Genomic DNA, 13,520 nt, shown 5'->3' on the forward strand with positions numbered 1-13,520 from the left:
CGAGCCGGCGGCGTGTGGTGGGGGGCGGGGGGTGTTGGCGTCTGTGGTCCGGGCAGCTGGGAAGGCTTCTGTCTCTTTGGTTCCCCCTGTGGCTGCTGCGGGGCTGCGGGGCTGCGGGGCTGCGGGGCGGTGGGAGGGGACGACGGGGAAGGGGACTGGGGCGGAGGCGGGAGCGGAGTGCTCAGCCTCTCCCGTCGCCTGGGTGTTTAGGAAAAGGATGCCAGGGAAAGGGCTCCGCTGTAGACCGAAGGGATAAGGGTTCGATTCGGAAGGGAACGTTATTTTTATCCCCTCTCTCCACATAATGGAACGATTAAATGATTAAGTCAAGTACCTTGCAAGAGAGGGTGGGGTGGCCTTGAGGATACACTCAAGGCCTCAATACATGCAGTCTGGAAGTGGAGGAATCAAGAGCACCTTGTATCTAGTACTGTCCTCAACGAGAAGGTGAGGAAAGCCAAACCCAGGACTGGGAACAGGGCCTGGTCCAGAGCCAGGCAGTTGTTTATTCTTGGCTCCTCTCTCAAGGCGCTCCCAACCTGGACCAACAAGTACGTATTCAGGTTCAAAAGAAAAAAAACAAAACAAAACCTGAGCTCTCTGGAATGAAGTGCCTGGTCCCAGTTCGCCAGCTTATATTTATGGGAAGCTTGTCAGGTACTTGGCACTGGGGGCTAAGGGGCAGGCAATGTGATAAGTGAGCAGTGAGTGTTGATGTGTTGGAGGTGTGGAGCAGGGTGAGAAGAGGTGAGCAGTGTGTGTGTACTGAGAGCAGAAAGGCCACAGAGGGCCAACTGCTGAAGGGATAGACAAGGGAGCAACCATGAGAGTTGAGTGTAACAGCAGCTACAGCCCCACTTCCTCCAAAAAGGAGGACCAGCCACTAATTCTTCTTAGTAGCAATTAAATGAGGCTGCACCAAAGAGAGAACTCCCCGAGGTGGGCTCTGAAACATGAGGAGCAGTCCACCATGTCAAGGCAGGAAGGAAGACATTCCAGGCAGAGGGATCAGCCTGTGCCCAAGGCCCTTTGGCATGAGAGCACATGCATGGTCGCTTCTGGCCATGCCTAATAATCTGGCAAGAACAGAGCTCATGGTCTCCAAGAGCACATGGTAGCAGACAGGGCTGGAAGGTGTGGGCCCCTGAGAGTCAAGCTAAGGTGCTTCGACTGTGTACCCAAGGTCACGGGGACCACTCAGCATGTTCAAGGAGGCAAGCAGTATGATCAGAACTTTAGAATGAGTACAAATTAAACATCAATGTGCATGTAGAAGTGCACATTTGCATGTACACGCACATACAAAACCAAGACAGGGCTGATAGAACAGAAAGGAGAAAATCAGATGTGACCAATTCTGACTTTCCAATTCTGAACAATCCTTCCCTGTATCCCTTTTCATCCCATGAACAGGGGTCTCACATTTACCGTGAGCCAGTGGGGCCAGATATTTAAAAAGAGAAAATCATAGTGCCTTTCCCCAGGATGCCTTCACTCTGCTAAAGCTTAGCCTGCCCCTAAAGAAAACAGAAGTGTCAACGGAGGACTATAAGTGCTACGTAATTGGACTATGGTGGCCGTTGAATTTCACCTGCCCAGCACGTGTTCTCTCATCCTCTCCTCCTCTGCCTTCTTTGGGTAAGTAATGCTGTTTTCTGTGGTTGCAGCGATGGCTGGATCTTGGCAGTCACACGATAGAACAACCGTGAACCTGAGGAAGTGACTGAGTCACTGTGGGGTGCGAGGCAGTGAGAATGCTTCATCGCTGGCTGGAAAGCATCCCAAGGTGGCTGAGAAGCAGATACACAGACATGTACCTCTCCAGCTTGCAAATCCAGCTCTCTGCCCCTAGGCAGGGCTAGTGCCAGCAAAGGCAAGGGACAGAGGGGACCTACGAAAAGCCTGCAGTACAGCACATGCCTGACCAAGGTGATCACTGTCACGCTGTTAAGAGCCATCTCCTGGGGGTCTACGTTGCTTTCGGGCAGGGAGCAGATGAAGCTGTGCCTCACCATTTCCAGGTTGGTGTCCAAGAGGGACCTGGGAAGGCAGAGGCCATGGGGGAAGCCATGCTAGCAGGGGTAGGGGATGTGGCGTGGATGAGAAGAGCTTATCAGCCCATTGTTAGGAAACAGAAGTGACAAGGAAGACCAAGTCGAGGACCAGGACTCAACAAGATCTCTTTCTCTGGCATTGGCTTCCAGTCCACAGAGCCAACAGAAATCAGTGAGACAGCAGGAGAAGGAAGTTGAGGGAAGTCATGCTATAGCCAGCAAATCCCCAAACCTGAAAACAATTGCTAGGAACCTGAACCTCTAGCAACAGGAACAGGCCTACCAAAGTGACAAGGACGCAGCTGGGACCACTCCCCAAGTCCTTTCTCAGGGGCTTCCATGGAGTCGAGTTTCCACCTCTTTTTTAGTTTTTATTCTTTTTAAGTTTCTTTGTGTTCAGTTTCTGCTACCTGCAAATGGAATGTGTTCTGACCACTACAGGCTGTCACAGAGGCAAAAGTAGCCCCGTGGAGCCTCAGTGGAGGGAGGGGAAGTTTCCCTTCCTGTGGGAGGAAGTGCTGTTGATTTTATTTATTCAGTGATTCAAGGAGTATTCCTGGAGGGTCTTCTGTCTACCAAGTATTCTGCCAGCCAGACCGTCCCTGAACTCAGGGAGCTTGTTTTCTAGTGGGGAAACAGACAGTAGACAAGTCAGGGAGTATGAAAACAGTTAAAGGTTGCTACGAATGCTCTTGGGGATATAAACGAGGTGACTTGGTACATATTGCCTAGAACCCCAGGAAAGTGGCAAAACAGGAGACATGAAGCCCAGGGAAGGCTTCTGAGGACAGTGATAAGCCATCAGTCGAACCAGGGGGGAAACCTGCCCAGCAGAGGGAACGGCAATTTCCCTGGCTCGGTAGCAGAAAAGAGAGTGTGCTGGGAGGGGCGGGGCAGGCAGAAAGGATGCCAATATTGCTGGAGCCCAGTGTGAGAGGGGATAGAGAAAAGAGAGGGAGGAAGGTGTGGCGGTGGGTGGTGCCATGATGAAGAGTCTGGTCCCTCTTCAGAGAGCTCAGGGGAGCCAGAAGAAGGATCAAAGCAGGGAAGTAGTGTAGTCTAATGCATATTCAGTGGTTTCTCTCTAGCTGCTCTGTGTGGGCAATATCACAAGTGGGCAGGGCACAGAGGAAAGCAGGGAGACCAGTTAGGAGGCTCTTGCAGTAGTCCAGTCCAGAGACAGCAGGGGCTTGGCCCAGACTGGAAGCATCAATGTGGAGACTAGTGCATGGATTCACATGATATTTGTGAAGTGGAAAGAGACAGCACTTGCGGGTGGATTAGAGACAATCAGGGAACAAACTTAAGAAACGCATGATTACTATAAGAGTGTTTTCTTGTACGTCTTCATCAGAGGTCTATGTACGGTCATAGGAAAGACAGAGAGTAGGCATGGTAGATTTGGAGATGGGAGAAAGACAGATGGGGGTGTGTAAGAGCTCCTATTTGCACATGTTTAGTTACCAAAGTCTCCTTGTCATCCATAGGGGCTGGAGAAACAGAATTGTTGAGGCAACAGGACACAGTTAGGATTTAAAGCCACAAAACTGGGTAGGCTCACCTAGAGAGAGTATAGCCAGGAGAAGAAGGTGCAGGGCTACTCCCTGAGATACTCTGACATTTAGAAGTAGGGTTGAGGAGCACAAGCCAGCAAAAGAGATTCAAAAGGACTGGACAGTGTACAGGACTTCTCTCTAAGGCCTTGCATGTCCAAACTTGTTCAAACTTCTCACCAAGGCTTCTCACCACCAGCCTCAATGTCCTCACTCAGACTCTGCTCTCAATGCTCCTAGCTGTACATGCACGGGAGTTGGCTTAAAATGGGACAACGATGACTTTGTGTGTGGGGGTCGAACTTCACTGCCTGATCATTTCTCAGTGGAGCTCTCAAAAGAGAGAGAGGTTCAGATGCAGAGAACTTCAAAGAGTGGGGTAGGCACTGCTCTGCTATCTCATGTGGTCCATCTCCTTCTTCCTTTCAGGAGGGCGAAATCAGGAGTGGGGAAGGGACACCAATGGGAAGAGGGACAGATCAACTCTATACACAAAAGTAAATCAAGACACCCAAAACAGGGTTCTACGTAAAGAAGCCTCTTTCCATGAATTGCTTGATGCATAGCTGCAGGGAGGGTGTTTAGGGGCACAGAGAATGAAAACGTAACTGTTTTTTGGGAGTAGGGAAATCGTTTCTGTCAATTCACACCATCCACACACACCACCCGACCCCTGCCACTACCAAATTCCTCTAAATAAAAATAATTTTGAGATACAGGCCAACAAAAAAGTCAGCCTTAGGCTGTTATTTAGGGAGAACTGGAAGGCGTTTGGATGTGCCCCTGTGGTTTAATAAATAATAACAATGATTGCTAAGTTGTCCTGAGTCAATACAACAAATTTAGCAAACGGCCCTTTGGATCCTTATAAAGTGAAGAGTTGACGGAGACGGATTTGTGTATGGGGCAAGGATGGAATGGGTAGTCAGTCCTGTAGAAATGAGAACCCCAGGAGATGAGGACATATGTACAAGTATGTTTATCACAGAAGCATTCATATTGGGCAAACTAGGGCACAAAGCAAGTATGCATCAGTTGAGGAGTGACTGATCGATCACGCTGGCGGTGCAGCCATTCTGAGGATTATTATGCAACCATTAACAAGTATGAGTTTTTTCTATATAAGCTGATTTAAGGGGATTTCCAAGATGTGCTCTTACCAGGCGAGAAGAGCAGGTTTGTTGTCCTCGTTTGGTGCAAACAAAAGGAGACGGACCTTGGAGTCTGATTGGCTCTTAGGCTGAATTTCGGAGCAAGACACTTAGCCACTCTGAGCTTCAGTGTGCTCTCAGAGTTTGAATTTCAGAAACCCTAATTAAACATCTTATAAATTCCCTTTGTAACAAGTAGTTTTGCCCCAGCTCTGCTTAGAAACCGAGCAAAAGGGCTGTATTGACTGATGGTCTTCACATAGCCTTCCAGATATTTTTTTAGAACCAATTCACCTTCTAATACACACTTAAAGCTTTAACTATTGTCCTTCTTTGCTCTAATTTTCAGCAGTTGACAGAACCGATTTCATAACAATATACCTAGAGCTACACCCCAGGCCGTGACTTAATAGTTGTGCTTATTTTGGTCAAGCTACTTTACCCCTTTTTTTCTCCATCTTAGCTTTGGAGGGCTCATCTGTACAAAGGGATATTTAAAAGGATAACAAGTGATAATGTATGGTAAATGTTTTTCACCGTGCCTGGCATATATTCAGTGCTCAATACAAGAGACTCATTAATCTTATTTCCCTCTGTCCTGGGGATGTGCGTGTCCTGCTGGTTTTTGGTTTTTGAAGGTCCAGTGTCTTTTCTTTCTGGTGCTCCGGGCAGCCTGGAATTTTCTCTCTAACCAGGAGCAAAGTGTCAGTACAGAGGGAGTCTGATCCTCTGGGCTGCATCCCATGGTATAGCTCGATTTTACTCCAGGCAACTGCCTGATTCTCTGGCCTGAACTCGCTTAGCTCACACCCTCATGGAGCTTTTCTGTACTTGTCCCAACCATAGGACCTTTTCATGACCCACTTATTTATTTTCTGGAGGCCCAGGGCCTCGCACATTAATTAACACATGAAAGCATGGCATTTTCTGTGCTCAAGGAAACCACCCAGAAGATTTAATAACACTATCTCAACAAAATGGGGTATTGAGTCAGGAGAGAATTTTCTGTCAACCGCCATTCATCCTTTTGAGTAACCTTTTGGGGGCCATTTGGGAGGTAGTTTACTGTAAGGTAATACACTCCTTCAGCTTCTTTGCTGCAGGCTACTGAACGCATTCTGAAGTCTCCGTGATGTCTCTGGAACAATATTACCAACATTCACCATTGTGACGTGATGCATTCATGGATTACTGAGGCATGAGTTGGCTGATCTCCCATACCATGAGTTGCTGATCAATTTTAGGTTTTCACTTTGTTTAGTAGATGTAAAATAAAATCACCTTCAATGTGGTAAAATCTTCCTAAAGTCAAGGTGATTAGCCTTGGGACTTCCTCCCATACACGTTAATCTTTTTTAAACTGTCTCCAAATAGTTGTTCCTAATGAAAAAACTATATGCACATGATAAATGTAATAGTGATGATCAGAAACTACAAAAGAGCTTATCATAAAAAAGCAGAGGTTCGAGGTCCCATCACTTTCTACTCCACAGCTGTGCTTCCCAGAGTAGACCACTTTAGTAATTTCTGTTTGTCTTGTTCTGGCCATTACCTCCTTATATCTAAATAAAATGCCTAATCTGCTAATTCAATAATTGATCAACTTCAGACATCATCAGGAGACCACACTCTACCAGAGAGGAGGATTTAACTCACTCCCACTATCTTCAATCTGCCCTTTGCTTCCTTCCTTCCTTCCTTCCTTCCTTCCTTTCTTGCATTTTTCTTTCTTTCTTTCTTTTTCTTTCTTTCTCTTTCTTTCTTTCTTTTTCTTTCTTTCTTCTTTCTTTTGTATTATACTTTAAGTTCTGGGGTACATGTGCAGAATGTGCAGATTTGTTATATAGGTATATAAGTGCCATGGTGGTTAGCTGCATCCACCACCTTGTCATCTTCATTGGGTGTTTCTCCTAATGCTATTCCTCCCCTAGCCCCCCCCACCCTTGACAGGCCCCACTGTGTGATGTTCCCCTCCCTGTGTCCATGTGTTCTCATTGTTCACTTCCCACTTATGAGTGAGAACATGCTGTGCTTGGTTTTCTGTTCTTGTGATAGTTTGCTGAGAATGGTGGTTTCCAACTTCATCCACGTCCCTGCGAAGGACATAAACTCATCGTTTTTTATGGCTGCATAGTAGTCCATGGTGTATATGTGCCACATTTTCTTTATCCAGTCTATTATTGATGGGTATTTGTGTTGGTTCCAAGTCTTTGCTATTGTGAACAGTGCTGCAATAAACACACATGTGTGTGTGTGTGTCATTACAGTAGAACAATTTATAAACCTTTGAGTATATACCCAGTAATGGGATTGCTGGGTCAAATGGTATTTCTAGTTCTAGATCCTTGAGGAATCACCACACTGTCTTCCACAATGGTTGGACTAATAATTTACACTCTCACCAACGGTGTAAAAGTGTTGCTGTTTCTCCACATCCTCTCCAGCATCTGTTGTCTCCTGGCTTTTTAATGATCACCATTCTGACTGGTGTGAGATGGTATCTCATTGTGGTTTTGATTCGCATTTCTCTAATGACCAGTGATGATGAGCTTTTTATCCTATGTTTGTTGGCTGCATAAATGTCTCCTTTTCAGAAGTGTCTGTTCATATCCTTTGCCCACTTTTTGATGGGGTTCTTTGCTTTGTACTTGTAAATTTAAGTTCTTTGTAGATACTGGATATTGGCCCTTTGTTGGATAGAGAGATTGCAAAATTTTTCTCCCATTCTGTAGGTTGCCTGTTCACTCTGATGATAGCTTCTTTTGCTGTGCAGAAGCTCTTTAGTGTAATTAGATCCCATTTGTCGATTTGGGCTTTTGTTGCCATTGCTTTTGGTGTTTTAGTCATGAAGGCTTTGCCTATGCCTACGTCCTGAATGATATTGCCTGAGTTTTCTTCTGCGGTTTTTAGGGTTTTAGGTCTTATGTTTAACTCTTTAATTAATGTTGAGTTAATTTTTGTATACGGTGTGAGGAAGAAATCCAGTTTCAGCTTTGTGCATATGGATAGCCAGTTTTCCCAACACCATTGATTAAATAGGGAATCCTTTCCCCATTGCTTATTTTTGTCAGGTTTGTCAAAGATGAGATGGTTGTAGAGGTGTGGCATTATTTCTGAGACCTGTGTACTGTTCCATTGGCCTATATCTCTTTTTGGTACCAGTACCATGCTGTTTTGATGACTTTAGCCTTGTAGTATAGTTTGAAGTCAGGTAGCGTGATGCCTGCAGCTTTGTTTTCTGTTTTGTTTTGTTTTGTTTTGTTTCTCTTTTGCTTAGGATTTTCTTGGCCATGCAGGCTTTGTTGTTGTTGTTGTTGTTGTTGTTGTTGTTGTTGTTGTTGTTGTTGCTGTTGTTGTTCCATATGAAATTTAAAGTAATTTTTACAATTATTTGAAGAAGTCAATGGTAGCTTGATGGGGATAGCATTGAATCTATAAATTACTTTAGGCAGTATGGCCATTTTCATGATATTTATTCTTCCTTACTATGAGCATGGAATGTTTTTCTATCTGTTTGTGTCCTCTCTTATTTGCTTGAGCTGTGGTTTGTAGTTCTCCTTGAAGAGGTCCATCACATCCCTTGTTAATTGTATTCCTAGGCATTTTATTCTCTTTGTAGCAATTGTGAATGGGAGGGAGTTCATGCATAATTTGGCTCTCTGTTGTTCTGTTATTGTCGTATAGGAATGCTTGTGATTTTTGCACATTGATTTTTGTATCCTGAGACTTTGCTGAAGTTGCTCATCAGCTTAAGGAGATTTGGGGTTATGACGATGGGGTCTCCTGCATATACAACATATCATCTGCATACAGAGATAATTGGACTTCCTCTTTTCCTTTATTTCTATCTCTTGCCTGATTGTCGACGCCAGAACTTCCAATACTATGTTGGATAGGAGTGGTGAGAAAGGGCATCCTTGTCTCATGCCAGTTTTCAAAGGGAATGCTTCCAGCTTTTGCCCATTCATTATGATATAAGCTGCGGGTTTGTCATGAATAGCTCTTACTATTTTGAGATACATTCCATTGATACCTGGTTTATTGAGAGTTTTTGGCATGAAAATTGTTGAATTTTCTCGAAGGTCTTCTCTGCATCTATTGAGGTAATCATATGCTTTCCAGTTCCACCCAGAACTTAAAGTATAATAATCAAATAATCATATGGTTTTTGTCTTTGGTTCTGTTTATGTGATAGATTACTTTTGTTGATTTGCGAATGTTAAAACAGCCTTGCATCTCAGGGATGAAGCCGATGTGATTGTGGTGTATAAGCTTTTTGATGTACTGCTGGATTCAGTTTGCCAGTATTTTATTGAGGATTTTCGCATCGATGTTCATCAGGGATATTGTCCTGAAATTTTCTTTTTTTGTTGTGTGTCTACCAGGTTTTGATATCAGGATGATGTTGGCCTTATAACATGAGTTAGGAAGGATTCCCTCTTTTTCTATTGTTCAGAATAGATTCAGAAGGAATGATACCAGCTCCTCTTTGTATCTCTTATAGAATTTGACTGTGAAACCGCCTGGTCCTGAACTCTTTTCAGTTGCTAGGCTATTAATTGCTGTCTCAATTTCTGAACTTGTTATTGGTCTATTCAGGGATTCGACTTCTTCCTGGTTTAGTCTTGGGAGGGCGTAAGTGTCCGGGAATTTACCCATTTCTTCTAGGTTTTCTGGTTTATTTGCATACAAGTTTTTACAGTATTCTCTGATGGTAGTTTGTATTTCTGTGGGATCGTGGTGATATCCCCTTCATCATTTCTTATTGCATCTCTTTGATTCTTCCCTCTTTCCTTCTTTATTAGTCTAGCAAGCAGTCTATTTTGTTGAACTTTTCAAATAATCATCTCCTGCACACATGGATTTTTTTGAGGGTTTTTCCGTGTGTGCGTGTGCCTCTCTTTCCTTCAGTTCTGCTCTGATCTAAGTTATTTCTTGTCTTCTGCCAGCTTTTGAATTTGTTTTTTCTTGCTTCTCTAGTTCTTTTAACTGCGATGTTAGGGTGTCAATTTTAGATCTTTCCTGCTTTCTCTTGTGGGCATTTAGTGCTATAAATTTCCCTCTAGACACTGCTTCAAATGTGTCCCAGAGATTCTGGTATGTTGTGTCTTTGTTCTCATTGGTTTCAAGGAACATTTTTATTTCTGCCTTCATTTCATTATTTATCCAGTAGTCATTCAGGAGCAGGTTGTTCAGTTTCTATGTAGCTGAGCGGTTTTGAGTGAGTTTCCTAATCCTGAGTTCTAATTTGATTTCATTGTGGTCTGATAGTCTGTTTGTTATGCTTTCTGTTCTTCTGCATTTGCCGAGGAGTGTTTCACATCCAATTATATGGTAAATTTTAGAATAAGTGTGATGTGGTGCTGAGAAGAATGTATATTATGTCGATTTGGGGTAGAGAGAGTTCTGTAGATGTTTTTTAGGTCCCCTTGATCCAGTGCTGAGTTCAAATCCTAGATATCCTTGTTAATTTTCTGTCTTGTTGATGTGTCTCATATTGACAGTGGGACGTTAAAGTCTCCCACTATTATTGTGTGAAATTCTAAGTCTCTTCGTAGGTGTCTAAGAACTTGCTTTATAAATCTGGATGGTCCTGTATTGGATGCATATATACTTAAACTAGTTGGTTCTTCTTGTTGCATTAATCCCTTTACTGTTATGTAATGCCCTTCTTTGTCTCTTTTGATCTTGGTTGGCGTAGAGTCTTTTATCAGAGAGTAGGATTGCAACCCCTGCTTTTATTCTTTTTCTTTCCATTTGCTTGGTAAATATTCCTCCATCCCTTTGTTTTGAGCCTATGTGTTAGTGTCTTTGCACGTGAGATGGGTCTCCTGAATACAGCACACTGATGGGTCTTGACTCTACCCAATTTGCCAGTCTGTGCCTTTTAATTGGGGCATTTAGCCCATTTACTTTTGTGGTTAATATTGTTATATGTCAATTTGATCCTGCCATTATGATACTAGCTGGTTGTTTTGCCCGTTAGTTTATGCAATTTCTTCATTGTGTCAAGTGGTCTTTACTATTCGCTATGTTTTTGCAGTGGCTGGTACCAGTTGTTCCTGTCCATGCTTCATTCAGGAGCTCTCGTAAGGCAGGCCTGGTAGTGACAAAATCTCTCAGCATTCGCTTGGCTGTAAAGGATTTTATTTCTCCTTTGCTTGTGAAGTTTAGTTTGGCTGGATGTGAAATTCTGGGCTGAAAATTCTTTTCTTTAAGAATGTTGACTATTTGCCCCCACTCTCTTCTGGCTTGTAGGGTTTTTGCCGAGTGATCTGCTGTGAGTCTGATAGACTTCACTTTGTGGGTAACCAAACCTTTCTCTCTGGCTGCCCAAAGCATTTTTTTCCTTCATTTCAACCTGGGTGAATCTGACGATTGTGTGTCTTGGGGTTGCTCTTCTCAAGGAGTATCCTTGTGGTGTTCTCTGTATTTTCCAAATTTGAATGTTGGCCTGCCTTGCTAGGTTGGGGAAGTTCTCCTGGATAATATCCTGAAGAGTGTTTTCCAACCTGGTTTCATTCTCCCCATCACTTTCAGGTACACCGATCAAGGGTAGATTTGTTGTTCTCACATAATTCCATATTTCTTGGAGACTTTGCCCATTTCTTCTCCTCTTTTTTCTCTAATCTTGTCTTCTCACTTTATTTCATTGAGTTGATCTTCAATCTCTGATATCCTTTCTTCCACTTGATCAATTCAGCCATGGGTACTTGTGTATGTTTCACGACGTTCTCGTGCTGTGTTTTTCAGCTCCATCAGGTCATTTTGTTCTTCTTTAAACTGCTTATTCAATTAGTTAGGAATTTGTCTAACCTTTTATCAAGGTTCTTAGTTTCCTTACATTGGGTTAGAACATGCTCTTTTAGCTCAGAGGAGTTTGTTATTACCCACCTTCCGAAGCCTGCTTCTGTCAATTCATCAAACTCAAACTCATTCTTTGCCCAGTTTTGTTCCCTTGCTGGCAAGGTGTTGTGATCCCTTGAAGAAGAGGTTTTCTGGTTTTTGGAATTTTCAGCCTTATTGTGCTGGTTTTTCCTTGCCTTTGTGGATTTATCTGTCTTTGGTCTCTGAAGTCAGTGACCTTTGGATGGGGTCTTTGAGTGGACGTCCTTTTTGTTGATGCTTAAACTATTCCTTTCTGTTTATTAGTTTTCCTTCAAGCAGTTAATGTCCTCTGCAGCAGGTCTGCTGGAGTTTGCTGGAGATCCACTCCAGACCCTGCTTGTCTGGCTATAACCAGCGGAGGCTGCAGAACAGCAAAGATTGATGCCTGTTTCTTCCTCCAATAGCTTCGTCACAGAGGGGCACCCACCACATACCAGCCAGAGCTCTCTTGTATGAGATGTTTGTTGACCCCTGCTGAGAAGCGTCTCCCAATCAGAATACACAGGGATCAGGGATCCACCTGAGGAGGCAGTCTGTCCCTTATCAGAGCTCAAACTCTGTGCCTGGGAGAGCTGCCAGGCAGAGATGTTTACATCTGCTGAAGCTGTGCCCACAACGCCCCTTCCCCTAGGTGCTCTGTCCCAGGAAATTGGGGGCTTTATTTATAAGTCCCTGATGGGCTGCTGCCTTTTTTCACAGATGCCATACTCAGCAAGGCCACTGCAGGCAGACTGTCTCACTGGATTCCTTCTTCGCCCAGTTTGAACTTTCTGGTGGCTTTGTTTACACTGCAAGGCTAAAACTGCCTACTGGAGCCTCAGCAATGTCAGGAGCCCCTCCCCCCACTCCCACCAAGCCCACATGTCTCAGGCCAAGCTGAGACTGCTGTGCTAGCTATGAGAATTTCAAGCCAGTGGATCTTAGCTTGCTGGTCTCCATGGGGATGGGATCCACTGAGCCAGACCACATGCTGCCTTGGCTTCAGCCCCCTTTCCAGGAGAGTTCACATTTCTGTCTCACTGGCATTCCAGGTGCCACTGGGCCATCGGGGGTGTGTGGGGGGGGAAACTGCTCTGGCTAGATCCGCGTCTGCCCAAAAGGCCACCCCATTTTGTGCTGTAAACCCAGGGCCCTGGTGGTGGTGTAGGTACCGGGGGTGGGGGGGAATCTCCTGGTCTGCGGGTTGCAAAGACTGTGCGAAGAGGACAGTATCCATCCTGGAGTGCAGGGTACAGAACCTAATGGCTTTCCTTGGCTAGGAGAGGGAGTGTCCCGACCCCTTACACATCCCGGGTGAGGTGATGCTCATCCCTGCTTCAGTTCACCCTCCTTGGGCTGCACCCACTGTTCAACCAGTCCCAGTGAGATGAACCAGGTACCTCAGTTGGAAATGCAGAAGTCACCTGCCTTCTGCATCAGTCTCACTGGGAGTTGCACACTGGATCTGTTCCTATTCAGCCATCTTTCCACCAATCCCCCTGCCGTTCTTTCTGGCAATTTTGTATATCTTTTGATCTTTAGTTCTTCTATTGGTGACTCTAGTAACTTTAAGTGACGTACTTGACTCTCAGTTACTAGCATACACCTTCATCACCTTTCCCATAAAATGAGTATGTTACCACCCCTTCCCCTCCCTTAGCCTCTCCTCCTTCTTTCTGTATCCTCTTTTTTAAACAGACTGCTGCTTACTTACATCCAATCCTGAAAATGTAATCGAATTACTTGGGCTTTGAAAAGCAATACAAGCCTTTTACCTTTTAATGGATCTCTATATGTTGGCCACAGGGCCACATTTCTTCACAGTTTAGGGTGAACCACTAGAGGGAGGTTAATCCTGATATCAAGCGTGAATCCTCTTTTTTATTCTGGATTCC

Source organism: Saimiri boliviensis, chromosome X, assembly GCF_048565385.1.
Source record: "Saimiri boliviensis isolate mSaiBol1 chromosome X, mSaiBol1.pri, whole genome shotgun sequence".
Lineage (NCBI taxonomy): Eukaryota > Metazoa > Chordata > Mammalia > Primates > Cebidae > Saimiri > Saimiri boliviensis.